General features: G+C 40.8%; 1 non-coding gene across 1 annotated transcript; it reads left to right on the top strand.

Moving 5' to 3' along the window:
* Positions 1–16,031: 16,031 nt before the first annotated feature.
* On the top strand, positions 16,032–16,105 carry trnat-agu (transfer RNA threonine (anticodon AGU)). The gene has a single exon. It is a non-coding gene; the product is annotated as a tRNA-Thr (tRNA).
* Positions 16,106–16,942: the final 837 nt, after the last annotated feature.

Here is a 16,942-nt window from a genome sequence, read left to right as displayed (position 1 = left end):
CTGAGTTTATTTCAAGCTGCTGATGGACTCCCTCAGCCTGGCTTATTTGCCCCTGCTTGTCCGTGCTCATCGCACTCTCCGACCCAAGCCTAGTGATGGTAAACCACCCCGACCCTTTCTGACTCATGTGCACTTCTTTCAAATGAGGAATGATATTCTACGCCGTGCCAGTGAGGCTTCCAGGGATTCCAGGGATAAACCCAACAGCAAGGAGCCCCAAACCCAGGCTGGACAACGGACATCCATCCATCCATCCATCCATCCATCCATCCATCCATCCATCCATCCATCCATCCATCCATCCATCCATCCATCCATCCATCCATCCATCCATCCATCCATCCATCCATCCATCCATCCATCCATCCATCCATCCATCCATCCATCCATCCATCCATTCATCCATCCATCCATTATCTATACCCGTTTTATCCTTTGCAGGGTCACGGGGGTCTGCTGGAGCCTATCCCAGCTAATTAGAGGTGAGAGGCAGGGTTTACACCCCGGACAGGCCGCCAGTCCACCGCAGGACACCCACCCCCACACACCAACATACACTCACTAACAAAGACGTGGACAATCATTCTCTCACTGCCATCTCCCCATGGAGGCCCAGCAGTCCCCCCCCAGGCAGCACGGCGAGCCCATGCCCGGGTCCGGCCATCAGCTCCCCCCCATGGTCCCCAGCCCAAGGCTGAATGCAGGAAACATGGGTGGAGGAAGACCTCACTCCTGCCTCCTGGTGATGAGTGTGTGTGGGTGACTAATGCGGTTCAAACAGGAAGAGGGAGGTCAGGGCATCACATTTGACAGTGCCCCCCCCTCCAAAGACCCTATGTTGAGTGTTTATCTGTTCCCAGGGTATGCCACGTCCCGGACCCCCCAACCCCTCGGACCTACCGGTAAGTGAATGTGTGCGTGAGTCATGTGGGGGGGCAGGAGGAGGATTGTTACCCATATAAGGGTAAGAATTACCACAAATTCTACAGGTGCAAGCGTTTCTTTTTAAAGGACAAAGTAAAAAGAAAGGGAATTTGAAAAGTCGATGAAAAAAAACAATCACTTAAAGAACATAAGTGAAACCGGAAAATCATGGACTTCTGTCATTTTTTAATAACTCACACAACCAAAAAAATCCTTTTATTTTGATGATCAAAATTTAAATGTGGAAACCAAAAGATAATTTCCAAACAACATTGAGTGTCTTCTTACCATCTGTCTGGATTCTGAGCAAACTTGTGGGAATGTAATGTCAGGGTGACTCCCGTCCTGCAGAGTAAACAGCAGTCATGTGAACACTGGTTGAACATAAAAGGTTAAACTCAGTGTATTAAAGTGAGATGACAACCAGCAGATGACTGATGTAATTGTTCTTGTCCAGGGTTCAGCTCCTCCTAACAGGGTACTGAGGGCATTGGTGGGTGCAGGCTTAACTACTACATTAAGTTTGCTCATTTGCTAGATCAGCATCAAAACGTATATCAATATACTTGGTCAGTATATCAATAACCAGTACTACTATCCAATTGTCTAAATGTATTTCTCGTTTTAATGGCCACCAGCTTTAGTGTTTTATGTGTTGCAGCTATTCACTGAGGTGCTCTGACAAAGGCTGCTTGCAATCCATCAAGTCAATTTAAGTCATCACTGACATGTAAATGCACGGTTTAGGCGAAACTTTACAGAAAAAACTCCAGAACCTGGATTAGTATTTGTAAAATAGTATTGAAGTTCTTAGCTGGGTGAATAAATCTACCTATTAATCAATGATAATCATCAAGGTATTGTGCTCAGTCCAGGATAAAAAGGTTTAAATAACCATCAAAACGCTTAAGTGTTGCATCTTAAAAAAAACAACATACTCTGGATTTGTGGAAATAAGATTACAAAAATAAGATAAAAAAAAATCATGTTTGAAAATTACAATTAGGGGATTTGTTTAAACTTTATTCCTCTTACAGGATCCAGCAATGTGACTGGAAATCCATCCATCGTCCGCCGCTTTATCCATTCCCGGGTCGCGGGGGCAACAGTCTTAGCAGAGATGCCCAGACTTCCTTCACCCCAGACACTTCCTCCAGCTCCTCCGGGGGGAGTCTGAGGCGTTCCCAGGCCAGCCGAGAGACATAGTCTCTCCAGCGTGTCCTGGGTCTGCCCCGGGGTCTCCTCCCGGTGGGACATGCCTGGAACACCTCCCTAGGGAGGCGTCCAGGAGGATCCGGTACAGATGCCCAAGCCACCTCAGCTGACTCCTCTCAATGTGAAGGAGCAGCGGCTCGACTCCGAGCTCCTCCCGGGTGACCGAACTCCTCACCCTATCTCTAAGGGAGCGTCCAGCCACCCTGCGGAGGAAACTCATCTCGGCCGCTTGTATCCGCAATCTTGTCCTTTCGGTCACTACCCAAAGTTCATGACCATAGGTGAGGGTAGGTGCGTAGATTGACCGGTAAATCGAGAACTGCGGACGCTGCACCGATCCGTCTGTCAATATCCCGCTCCATCGTTCCCTCACTCGTGAACAAGATCCCGAGATACTTGAACTCCTCCACCTGAGGCAGGACTTCTCCACCCACCCGGAGAAGGCACGCCACCCTTTCCCGGTGGAGAACCATGGCCTCGGTCTTGGAGGTGCTGATTCTCTTCCCTGCCGCGTCGCACTCGGCCGCAAACCGCCCCAGCGCATGCTGAAGGTCCCGTTCCGATGAAGCCAACAGGACAACGTCATCCGCAAAAAGCAGAGACGAAATCCTGTGGTTCCCAAACCGGATCCCCTCCGGCCCCTGGCTGCGCCTAGAAATCCTGTCCATAAAAATTATGAACAGGACCGGTGACAAAGGGCAGCCCTGCCGGAGTCCAACATGCACCGGGAACAAGTCTGACTTACTGCCGGCAATGCGAACCAGACTCCTGCTTCGATCATACAGCGTGTCAACCAAGACAGCCCTACGACATCCAGAGACTTGAGGTACTCGGGGCGAATCTCATCCACCCCCGGTGCCACTGAGGAGCTTACAAACCACCTCAGTGACCTCGGTTTGGGTGATGGATGAGCACGCCCCAGAGTCCCCACTCTCTGCTTCCTCAGTGGAAGGCATGTCAGTCGTGTTGAGGAGATCCTGGAAGTATTCCTTCCACCGTCCGACAATGTCCCCAGTCAAGGTCAACAGCTCCCCACCCGCACCTTAAACGGTGCCGGCAGAGTACTGCTTCCCCCCTCTGAGGCGCCGAACGGTCCTCCAGAATTTCCTTGAGGCCGACCGAAAGTCTTCCTCCATGGCCTCCCCGAACTCCTCCCAGACCCGGGTTTTTGCCTCCAGGACCGCCCGAGCCGCGGCTCGCTTGGCCTGCCGGTACCTATCTACTGCGTCAGGAGTCCCACCGGCCAACATAGCCCGGTAGGACTCCTTCTTCACTCTGACGGCATCCTGTACTTCGGGTGTCCACCACCGGGTTCTAGGATTGCCGCCACGACAGGCACCGGAGACCCTGCGACCACAACTTTGAGCCGCTGCGTCGACAATGGAGGCAGAGAACATGGTCCACTCGGACTCAATGTAGAACCCCCCCCCAGTAGAACAATGGAGTCCCCAGTTGGAGCACTATCAAGTACCCCTCCCAGGGACTCCAAGAAGGCCGGGTACTCCGCACTGCTGTTCGGCCCGTAGGCACAAACAACAGTGAGGGACCTTTCCCCGACCCGAAGGCGCAGGGAAGCGACCCTCTCGTTCACCGGGGTGAACTCCAACACATGGCGGCTGAGCTGGGGGGCTATAACCAAGCCCACACCAGCCAACCGCCTCTCACCCTGGGCAACTCCAGAGTAGTGGAGGGTCCAGCCCCTTTCAAGGAGCTGGGTTCCAGAGCCCAAGCTATGTGTGGAGGTGAGCCCGACTATCTCTAGCCGGTATCTCTCAACCTCACGCACAAGCTCCGGCTCCTTCCCCCCCAGCGAGGTGACATTCCATGTCCCTATACTGTGAGGGTTTTAGTCCAGGGATTGGGTCGTCGAGGCACCCCGCCTCGACTGCTACCCAGATCACAAGGCACTGGCCTGCCATGGTCCTTCTTGCGGGTGGTGGGCCTACGGGACGGCGGACCCGCGTCGCCGTTTCGGGCTGAGCCCGGCCGGGTCCCACGGGCAAAGACCCGGCCACCAGGCGCTCGCCAGCGAGCCCCAACCCCAGGCCTGGCTCCAGGGCGGGGCCCCGGTAACGCCGATCCGGGCGACGTAGCGGTCCTCTGATGTCTCCTCTTCATGACAGGCTTTGTGAACCGCTCTTAGTCTTAGTCTCACCTAGGACCTGTTTGCCATGGGAGACCCTACCAGGGGCGTAAGTGCCCCCGACAACATAGCTCCTAGGATCACTCGGCCACACAAACCCCTCCACCACAGTAAGGTAGCGGTTCAAGGAGGGGACTGGAAATCCACTTTGTATAAAATATCTGACAACCCTCATGGCTTTTTCTATTTATACCTTGTTCCTCATCAATAGAGCTAAATCATCCACGTTTGTTTTGACCCCATCCCGACTTGACTACTCAAAAATGTTTTATTTTTCTTATTCTGACATATTTCCAACCTTCTATTTGTATCTAAAGTCCTGGAAAAGGTAATTGCAGCTAGCCATGTGACCATTTATATAGAAATGATCTATCTGAAGTTTTTTCAGTGAGGGTTCACAATGCATCACAGAGCAACACACTCTCACTGAATCCGACGAACGGTCACGAACCTACTGACGCACAAGGTACCCTTCTGCGTCTCTTTCAGACGCAATAGGCTCCTATTGACTCCAATGTAATTCTGTCTGCAGCTATATTTGACGCTCAGAGCCCGCGAGCGGTTTCCTCATTCCTCTTTTTTTTCAAATTCATATACTTCAATTTAAAAGATGGTTTGATGACATTTCTAGCAAGAAATTTTCAGACACAAATAGAATACACCAAATTGTATGACAATGTAATCCCGTCTATATGTGACGCTCAGAGCAGTACTTCAATTTAAAAGTGTGGTTTGATGACATTTCTATAGCGAGAAATAGGCATTTTTTTCCCACAATCATCAACCTTCTTAAGGAGTGCATTTTCTATTGCTTCCGGTGATCCATAACAGTCCTCCAACCTTTGCCATACCATGCTCACACCTGCTGCTGCATTGTGGATGTGGACTGCTCGTATTCTCTTTGCATGCTCGGATGATTTTGGCCCGAGCCATTTACACAGTAGATCGAGCTCTTCCCTTGATGTTAGATTTAAGTCCTCTGTAGAACTGCAGAAAGATGCCTTCCAGGCCCAATAATTTTCAGGATGATCGTCGAAACTTAGCAGCCCAGAGCTTATCATTTCACGACGTATTAAATACTTGGCCAAATCTGTTGTAGATGATGAACTTGGCTCCTCATTTCTGGCTGTAGCACCGCTGTGTGGCTGAGGAGGTTGGTATCTACTGCTGAATGGTCTTGTATTGTGTGACTGCGTTTGGTGGCTGTAAGTGTCTTTGGATGGATTTGAATCGTGCAGGCGCTCTCGCTTTAGGTGGTCGGTGCTGAATGGAGTAGCATCGGCTCGTAGTTTGAATGTTTGCCGAACAGGGACGTCATAGAGTTCATCGTAGCTGATCTCGTTTGACTCCTCTTTACCTTCTATGCGCCTGTCTTCTCACTATTCTGGAAGTTTATTGCCGAGCGAGCTGCTTGGTGGGGCGGCTTCTGGGAAAGACTTGTGAGATCTGTAAAAACATGTCTGAAGAGGATCATGGGGAAGGCTTCACGAAGGAGTTGACAACCATGCTTGCTGAAATAGAGGCTGTGTTAAACTCCAGGCCTCTTTCTTATGTGGACAGTGATGCTTCAGAGCCCCAGCCACTACACCCTCTCATTTCCTGGTTGGGAAAAGACTAACTTCCTTACCACCAAAGACTATGCTTCCACCATCTCAGGCAACCAACGTGAGCAGAGAGGACATGGGCCGGAGAGGGAAGTACCGGCAGAAGTATCGGGCGGGAGAATGTTGTGAATTGTTTTATTAAAAGGGATTGAAACAGATAATTCATGTTTACTTAAAGCTGTAAGTTAAAATGTATAAGATGCACTATTTACATTATTTACAGTATTTACAGTTTATTTACATGTATTTACAGTTAAACTATTTACAGTAAAGTGAACATGTCCTGATAAACGTTAAATGGTCAATATTCTTATGTTAGTATCGAGATCGTACTGAAAATACCCTATTTCCGGTTTAAAGGGGAATGCTTTTATTTTGAAGTCTACAGGAAGTGATCGAGCGGGTGTTTACCGCTAACTTTGATTCTAACTGCGTGCTGAAGATGTCGAGGCAAGATCCGTTACTTTCTCCCGTTTTGTTTGAGGAGAATAAATGTTCAGTTTTAAAGACACACGTTCTGGTTATTGAGAAGAAGCTTCTGCTCCACAAAACTGCTATAACTTTTGAATGGTTTGACAGAGAATCCTGTGTGGTGTCATCAGACTTAGTTTTGAGTCCTTCACCTTTATTGCTTGCAAAATGAAGCAATGTACACAAATGGACAGCAGCCCGCCGTGGCACTCTCGACATTTCTGCGAGGAAATTGTCTAGTTATTATTATAAGCTTTCTAAGGTACTTCTATGTGAATCCTTTCAGTGCATTTCTGACATTAATTGATACAATCATTCATATTCAACAATGTTAAAGGATTCACAATGAATAAACATTCTAAAACATCACAGAGATGCATCATCAAAGTTCTATGATGTCATTAATGACATCACAATGGATCTGACCTCAGGTTATATATTAAGCAACATTTCCTTCAACAGGTTTACAGTGAGTATTCATCAGAGCATCACACTGAAATATTTCACCTCTGTAATTGAAACAAAGTGAAGAAATTTAAAAACTGACATGAATCATTGAAATTTGATTATTTTTCTTTCTCACATGTTTTCCAATGTGCAAATTGAGATGAACTTTCTACTTGTTTTTTATTTTAGTTTTTCTATGTTTCATGTTTTAAAGCAGTATAATGTAACTTTCAGCTTTTGTTGAGTTTGGCGGCTCCTTTGGACAAAAGCGGTAGTGCTTTAGCAGTAGTGTGGAAGGGTTTCTACCATCCACCTCCAAGTTACATAGTGCCAGTGAAGGCGACACAGACCCCTCAGACCATGACAGAGGTTCATTAAACCTGTTATAAGTTGATGTACCATCACAATGACTCTGGAAATATTAAATTAAGGTGGAAAAGTTACATTGTGCTGCTTTAAATATGAGGATCTGATCCAACATCAGAATAACATCACAGCAGATGAGCAGAAAACTGGACAAAATGCAAAACGGTTTGTAACGTCATCTCATCTATCATGTACGGTGGAACTTAAGTATGAGGTTTGTAAGGTAAACCCTCAGGTATGTGGATATAATCAGAATATTTTAGTCAATATTTTGGAGGAAACTGATGGTACATATTTAAACATGTTTCTTTTTCTTTCTTTCTTTTCTCAGGTTTACATTTGTTGGATCTCATAAAACACCAGAATATCAGGACATCAGATTATGAGAATAATGTAATATCAGCACGACAATAAGGTGATGAAACATTAACAAGTAAGAATGAAAAAAGTACAAAGAATGAGAGTCCCACCTGGTAAGTTGATCAGTATTATTATTTCATGTTTTTACTCATTTCTTCACTGGTTCTCACTGGGAGGATGTACCAGAACACTGGACTAACAGAACACTAATATGAAACGACACTGGAAGAAGGTAAATGTTTTTATCACATCAGACTGAAAATATGAAGGTAACTGGGTCAAATGAAGAACTGCAGTGGTAACGTAAAACACAAGCTTATTTAAGTATGAAGGTTTGAACTCAAATACAAGGCATGTACATGTCTGTTCCACCAATTTAAAATAAATCATCATCAAAAGGATGTTTTGCAAATCTAAAGTACCTGTATGGTTCTTTTTCTTTCTTTTCTCAGGTTCATACTCGGAGGAACGTGGTTTTTATTCTTTCTCTTGTTTCTCAGGTTTACATTTGTAGGATCTGACAGATCACCAGAACATCAGGACATTAACAGAATAACGGAAAACTTGGAGATAACTGGACCAAATTAAGTACTGCAGTGGTAACGTAAAACACAAACTATTCATTTCTGTCTGTGACACTGAATCAAACTGAGATGTAGTTTTCACTTGTGTGTTTTTTTTTCTTTTTTGTGTTTTTCTATGTTTCATGTTTTAAATATGAGGATCTGATCCAACACCAGAATAACAACACACCAAATTTGTAAAAAAAAAAAACTGGAGAAAAAGTAAGCAAATTCATCTTAAGAATACGGTAGAGAACAATTAGTAAATAATAATTATTATTATAAGCTTTCTAAGGTACTCCTAGGAATGTGAATCCTTTCGGTGCATTTCTGACATTAAGTATAATGTACAATACAATAATAATTAAATAAATAATAAAAGAGATAATTGTAATAGCAAGGAATAATTCACAGCCAAATACCATTGACCCCAAATTAGCTCCCTGATGTTGAAACTAGTTTATCTAAGAATTAAATTCAAAATCAGAGGGTATCACCTGCATCACACTGATCCACAGATAATACCCTGCCAAACACTATCCATGAGGCTAAATTAAACCTTCATTTATAACTCCTTTGTGCTTTGGTTACAATCTTAATTGGAAATTTCTCCCTGGATACTGTATATTAATGTTTTTATTTTTAATAACTATGTTTGTTTTTTGTTGCAGTTATTTTCAATAATCATTTTTAAAAACCTACAACAATGGCAGAGGACACATGAATGGAAAACAGAATAAAAAACATCTCACTGTACGACTTGGATCTGCTTCATTCTGGGTGAGATGTCAATAATGTTGTACACCTCATATATGACCTTATACTATATATACTATTATAATACCATATATACTTTTTTCTTTTCATTCATATCCATACATACTGTTTAATTTACCCATATCCACTACATATATAATACTGCTCTCCTGAGCTGGTGTGTTTTTATATTTAACTGCTAGAGTTAAGTCTGATTTCATTTACCCAAGCAAGTCTCTGTTTTACCTTTAATGGCTTTTTCTGGACTTGTTTTAAGGAAGCTTCACGAAGGGTTTTACAGGCATTTCCACACATTTCAGCGTGGGTTTAGAAAGTGTATAAGAGCATAAAGCCCTGGTCTCTGAGCCAGAATAGAAACTGCTGAAGATCATCATTCCACTGTTAGCACATGATTGGACGTTTTCATCCTGCCATCATTGTCAGATGACTGTACACATCAATGATCAATACATGACTGTGACATCACTGTTGTCTGCGGCGGTTTCCAGACTTATCAGGTGAAATCAAAGCTAAAAACCCTGTAAGATGTGTTTTATTACAGTCATCATTCTCTTATTCACTATTTTGTAATTTAAAGTAATTAAAAGTCTGCTTTCTTTTTTTTCTATGACATCATCACTGATATGAAGTAAAAACTAAACCAAAAACCCCAAATAATATGGTCATTAATTCTATTGAAGAAGATATGATGTCATCAAGTTATGATGTCATTAATTCCATTGAAGAAGATGTGATGTCATCAAGTTATGATGTCATTAATTCCATTAAAGAATATATGATGTCATCAATTCCATTAACCATTCCATTCCATCAACAAGCTTGTAACAGAGTTTATAAATAGAACTCCTTACTAGTTCTCATCACATCTTTTGACAATGCCACGCAGACGCAGACAGAGCTCTCGCCCCGTCCGCAGGCGCCGGAGAGTCCGTAGGACCCGCGTCGCCCGCAGACGCAGGAGAGTTGTCCGACGCAGACGCTGAAGGTCAACAGATGATGGAGGGAATCCTGAATGAATGATTTAAAAAAGGAAAAAATACATAAAAATAAATAATGAAAAAAAAAAATAAAGTAAAAAAAAAAACAAACCCAAACCCTGATCTCAGTCCCAGAAATATTGGAGAAATATTATAACTGACATGAATCATTGACATTTGATTATTTTTCTTTCTCACATGTTTTCAAGTTTGCAAATTTAGATGAACTTTCTACTTGTCTTTTATTTTTATTTTTTTCTATGTTTCATGTTTTAAATATGAGGATCTGATCCAACATCAGAATAACATCACAGCAGATGAGCAGAAAACTGGACAAAATGCAAAACGGTTTGTAACGTCATCTCATCTATCAGGTACGGTGGAACTTAAGTATGAGGTTTGTAAGGTAAACCCTCAGGTATGTGGATATAATCAGAATATTTTAGTCAATATTTTGGAGGAAACTGATGGTACATATTTAAACATGTTTCTTTTTCTTTCTTTCGTTTCTCAGGTTTACATTTGTTGGATCTCATAAAACACCAGAATATCAGGACATCAGATTATGAGAATAATGTAATATCAGCACGACAATAAGGTGATGAAACATTAACAAGTAAGAATGAAAAAAGTACAAAGAATGAGAGTCCCACCTGGTAAGTTGATCAGTTTTATTATTTCATGTTTTTACTCATTTCTTCACTGGTTCTCACTGGGAGGATGTACCAGAACACTGGACTAACAGAACACTAATATGAAACGACACTGGAAGAAGGTAAATGTTTTTATCACATCAGACTGAAAATATGAAGGTAACTGGATCAAATGAAGAACTGCAGTGGTAACGTAAAACACAAGCTTATTTAAGTATGAAGGTTTGAACTCAAATACAAGGCATGTTACCAATTCCACCAATTTAAAATAAATCATCATCAAAAGGATGTTTTGCAAATCTAAAGTACCTGTATGGTTCTTTTTTTTTCTTTTCTCAGGTTCATACTCGGAGGAACGTGGTTTTTATTCTTTCTCTTGTTTCTCAGGTTTACATTTGTAGGATCTGACAGATCACCAGAACATCAGGACATTAACAGAATAACGGAAAACTTGGAGATAACTGGACCAAATTAAGTACTGCAGTGGTAACGTAAAACACAAACTATTCATTTCTGTCTGTGACACTGAATCAAACTGAGATGTAGTTTTCACTTGTGTGTTTTTTTCTTTTTTGTGATTTTCTATGTTTCATGTTTTAAATATGAGGATCTGATCCAACACCAGAATAACAACACACCAGATTTGTAAAAAACTGGATAAAAAGTAAGCAAATTCATCTTAAGAATGTGGTAGAGAACAATTAGTAAATAATAATAATTATTATAAGCTTTCTAAGGTACTCCTAGGAATGTGAATCCTTTCAGTGCATTTCTGACATTAATTGATACAATCATTCATATTCAACAATGTTAAAGGATTCACAATGAATAAACATTCTAAAACATCACAGAGATGCATCATCAAAGTTCTATGATGTCATTAATGACATCACAATGGATCTGACCTCAGGTTATATATTAAGCAACATTTCCTTCCTCAGGTTTACAGTGAGTATTCATCAGAGCATCACACTGAAATATTTCACCTCTGTAATTGAAACAAAGTGAAGAAATTTAAAAACTGACATGAATCATTGAAATTTGATTATTTTTCTTTCTCACATGTTTTCCAATGTGCAAATTGAGATGAACTTTCTACTTGTTTTTTATTTTAGTTTTTCTATGTTTCATGTTTTAAAGCAGTATAATGTAACTTTCAGCTTTTGTTGAGTTTGGCGGCTCCTTTGGACAAAAGCGGTAGTGCTTTAGCAGTAGTGTGGAAGGGTTCCTACCATCCACCTCCAAGTTACATAGTGCCAGTGAAGGCGACACAGACCCCTCAGACCATGACAGAGGTTCATTAAACCTGTTATAAGTTGATGTACCATCACAATGACTCTGGAAATATAAAATTAAGGTGGAAAAGTTACATTGTGCTGCTTTAAATATGAGGATCTGATCCAACATCAGAATAACATCACAGCAGATGAGCAGAAAACTGGACAAAATGCAAAACGGTTTGTAACGTCATCTCATCTATCAGGTACGGTGGAACTTAAGTATGAGGTTTGTAAGGTAAACCCTCAGGTATGTGGATATAATCAGAATATTTGAGTCAATATTTTGGAGGAAACTGATGGTACATATTTAAACATGTTTCTTTTTCTTTCTTTTGTTTCTCAGGTTTACATTTCTTGGATCTCATAAAACACCAGAATATCAGGACATCAGATTATGAGAATAATGTAATATCAGCACGACAATAAGGTGATGAAACATTAACAAGTAAGAATGAAAAAAGTACAAAGAATGAGAGTCCCACCTGGTAAGTTGATCAGTTTTATTATTTCATGTTTTTACTCATTTCTTCACTGGTTCTCACTGGGAGGATGTACCAGAACACTGGACTAACAGAACACTAATATGAAACGACACTGGAAGAAGGTAAATGTTTTTATCACATCAGACTGAAAATATGAAGGTAACTGGATCAAATGAAGAACTGCAGTGGTAACGTAAAACACAAGCTTATTTAAGTATGAAGTTTTGAACACAAATACAAGGCATGTACATGTCTGTTCCACCAATTTAAAATAAATCATCATCAAAAGGATGTTTTGCAAATCTAAAGTACCTGTATGGTTCTTTTTCTTTCTTTTCTCAGGTTCATACTCGGAGGAACGTGGTTTTTATTCTTTCTCTTGTTTCTCAGGTTTACATTTGTAGGATCTGACAGATCACCAGAACATCAGGACATTAACAGAATAACGGAAAACTTGGAGATAACTGGACCAAATTAAGTACTGCAGTGGTAACGTAAAACACAAACTATTCATTTCTGTCTGTGACACTGAATCAAACTGAGATGTAGTTTTCACTTGTGTTTTTTTTTTCTTTTTTGTGTTTTTCTATGTTTCATGTTTTAAATATGAGGATCTGATCCAACACCAGAATAACAACACACCAAATTTGTAAAAAAAAAAAAACTGGAGAAAAAGTAAGCAAATTCATCTTAAGAATACGGTAGAGAACAATTAGTAAATAATAATTATTATTATAAGCTTTCTAAGGTACTCCTAGGAATGTGAATCCTTTCGGTGCATTTCTGACATTAAGTATAATGTACAATACAATAATAATTAAATAAATAATAAAAGAGATAATTGTAATAGCAAGGAATAATTCACAGCCAAATACCATTGACCCCAAATTAGCTCCCTGATGTTGAAACTAGTTCATCTAAGAATTAAATTCAAAATCAGAGGGTATCACCTGCATCACACTGATCCACAGATAATACCCTGCCAAACACTATCCATGAGGCTAAAGTAAACCTTCATTTATAACTCCTTTGTGCTTTGGTTACAATCTTAATTGGAAATTTCTCCCTGGATACTGTACATTAATGTTTTTATTTTTAATAACTATGTTTGTTTTTTGTTGCAGTTATTTTCAATAATCATTTTTAAAAACCTACAACAATGGCAGAGGACACATGAATGGAAAACAGAATAAAAAACATCTCACTGTACGACTTGGATCTGCTTCATTCTGGGTGAGATGTCAATAATGTTGTACACCTCATATATGACCTTATACTATATATACTATTATAATACCATATATACTTTTTTCTTTTAATTCATATCCATACATACTGTTTAATTTACCCATATCCACTACATATATAATACTGCTCTCCTGACCTGGTGTGTTTTTATATTTAACTGCTAGAGTTAAGTCTGATTTCATTTACCCAAGCAAGTCTCTGTTTTACCTTTAATGGCTTTTTCTGGACTTGTTTTAAGGAAGCTTCACGAAGGGTTTTACAGGCATTTCCACAAATGTCAGCGTGGGTTTAGAAAGTGTATAAGAGCAAAGCCCTGGCCTCTGAGCCAGAATAGAAACTGCTGAAGATCATCATTCCACTGTTAGCACATGATTGGACGTTTTCATCCTGCCATCATTGTCAGATGACTGTACACATCAACGATCAATACATGACTGTGACATCACTGTTGTCTGCGGCGGTTTCCAGACTTATCAGGTGAAATCACAGCTAAAAACCCTGTAAAACAGGGATATTCAATTGGCGGCCAGCGGGCCACATGCGGCCTGCCAGGAGCTTTTATGTGGCCCCTGGTCATATTTCAAAAAAGGGGGTGTTTGTTGAATTTTTTTTTTTTTTTTTTTTTTTTTTTATAATAGTGATGCACCGAATGTTCGGCCGAAAATAGCAAAAAAAAACACTTTCGGTGTTCGGTGGAATAAGTGGCGAAAAAACCGAACAGTTAATAACAGCTGCGCGTAATTTTGTTGGCCTGCTGCACACCGCTGGCTGACGAGCAGCCTTGAGATACAGGCAGATACACAGGCAGACAGACATGCCGGGAATGCGTTCACACAAGGTGCAATTTTTATTTGTAATGTGTGCAGAGAATGCATATCGCATTTAAATTTAAGATGCTTGGTAGCCTTTTTTTAGTTGGTTAACGATGCATAGTGTTTGTACATGTTAATCTCTGTTGGAGATGTTTTTTACTTCGGATTTTTTGCCAGTGTTGCACAGTGTTAATGTTTGTCACATTATTATTAACCTCCGTTGTATAGAGGACTTGTTTACATCATTAGGCTTCTAGGATTGGCCTGAATTTTTTTTCATTTGAATAAGTGAGGACTTTGCATTTCAGATGGAACTTCTAAGCCTCCTATAATTCGTGATTGTTTTGTTTTGCTGATATAATGCACAGATGTGTAATTAATAAAGGAGTTTATGGTTAACATTTTGGTTGCTTATTTATAACATCAAACTGGCTACTATGGACTGAAATGCTTGTGCTCAATGCTTAATATAATATTCAAATAAGGAAATCTTGGTGGAAAGTGGTGCTTTGTCATTATGGCGTGTTTTATTAAAAGTAGGTCAATATCAATTTCGTTTGCACAATGCATGGTTTCAAAATGAACTTGCATTCAAAATAATATTTCTTTATCTGAATATTATATTTAACATTCACAATTACTAAATCTGGAGACAATTAATACATAATTCATATGTAAACTAGATATATTAAAATGTATAATACAAATGTATTATATTTAAATAAGTCTTCGTCTTTGAGTGCAAAATACATTTTGAAAACCCCCACATTTTCAAATTGTGCGGCCCTCTCCATACAGTCCTTTTGCAGATGTGGCCCCCGGCCGAATCTAGTTGAATACCCCTGCTGTAAGATGTGTTTTATTACAATCATCATTCTCTTATTCACTATTTTGTAATTTAAAGTAATTAAAAGTCTGCTTTCTTTTTTTTCTATGACATCATCACTGTTATGAAGTAAAACTAAACCAAAAACCCCAAATAATATGGTCATTCCATTGAAGAATATATGATGTCATCAAGTTATGATGTCATTAATTCCATTGAAGAATATATGATGTCATCAAGTTATGATGTCATTAATTCCATTGAAGAAGATATGATGTCATCAAGTTATGATGTCATTAATTCCATTGAAGAATATATGATGTCATCAAGTTATGATGTCATTAATTCCATTGAAGAATATATGATGTCATCAATTCCATTAACATTCCATTCCATCAACAAGCTTGTAACAGAGTTTATAAATAGAACTCCTTCTTACTAGTTCTCATCACATCTTTTGACAATGCCACGCAGACGCAGACAGAGCTCTCGCCCCGTCCGCAGGCGCCGGAGAGTCCGTAGGACCCGCGTCGCCCGCAGACGCAGGAGAGTTGTCAGACGTAGACGCTGAAGGTCAACAGATGATGGAGGGAATCCTGAAAGAATTATTTAAAAAAGGAAAAAAATACAGAAAAATAAATAATGAAAAAAAAAAATAACGTAAAAATGAATGTGAATGTGAGGTAGGACACTAGAACTTACTGTCTCAAGTCTCTTTAACCACAGAGGGACTAAAACTCTCACCCTTCTTATCCGAAGTCAGATGCCTTGTCCTTTAGGACGTGTGGTCCACCAATGGCTTCTGTTTCTCATTCCAGCATGTCACACCTCTAAAGGTCTGACTGTTTTGATGTCTGAGACGAGGTAAGTGAGAGGTTGTGGAGGCCCTGTGGCTTAGTTGGTCAAAGCACCTGTCTAGTAAACAGGAGATCCTGGGTTCAAATCCCAGCAGAGCCTCTAAACTCATCTGTCTTTGGATGAGAAAAAGATTATAGAGGTCTCATTCATTCATGGTTCAACCATGGTGGTGAAATGGAAAAATGACATGTAGCTTAAAAAAAAGAAAGGCACATTGAACGTTTCTTACCCAAAGTTAATTCACACATTCAAGTCTTAAAGTTCTTCTAAGAGATGTGGACTGCTTGAGAGGGAGGTAATGTCTGGTTCTTCTCCTTTTAGTCACTTTAATGCTATGCTGTTCTTCACTCGTGCCACAAGGTGGGGTATTCCTCCAATTCTTCTTGACCAAATGTGTATTTCTTTACGTGGTGTTTCTGACAGTCACTAACTTTCCAAGTTTGACCTCACTTAAAAAGGTCTCTACTTGGTTTGGGAGCGAGGCCGGCTCTACGCAGGGGCAAGAGGGGGCGGAGCCCCCTTAAATAAATGTGTTGCCCCCTCAAATCAAAATTTTAGAAGTTGAGAAAGCACATTTTAATATACTCACAAAATTAATATACATTACAAGTTGACAAAATTATCTGCAGTAGCGGAAAAATCCGCTGAAAAAGGGGCACACACGACACAGTGTCGGCTCCCCTCTCATCTCTCTGTTCCTCCGCTGTGCCCTGTGTCTCCGCAGCACAGACGCACACACACACACACACACCCCTCAGCCCTCAGTAAACATCCAATCACTGTTGCAGTATGCAAATGAGCCCAGACGTAGCCTGACATTGTAGTGTCAGGTTTCAGCACGGCCCATGGAGTGGGTTAGACTTCGAAGAAACAGCAGCATTATTGAGAAGTCTATCACAAATAACTTGGACATGGATGAGTTTGTGAGAGTTTTTG

This window comes from Cololabis saira, chromosome 5 (assembly GCF_033807715.1).
Source record: "Cololabis saira isolate AMF1-May2022 chromosome 5, fColSai1.1, whole genome shotgun sequence".
Taxonomy (NCBI): Eukaryota; Metazoa; Chordata; class Actinopteri; order Beloniformes; family Belonidae; genus Cololabis; species Cololabis saira.
Note: the sequence above shows the minus strand (reverse complement) of the source record. Positions and strands in the feature narration are given on the sequence as shown.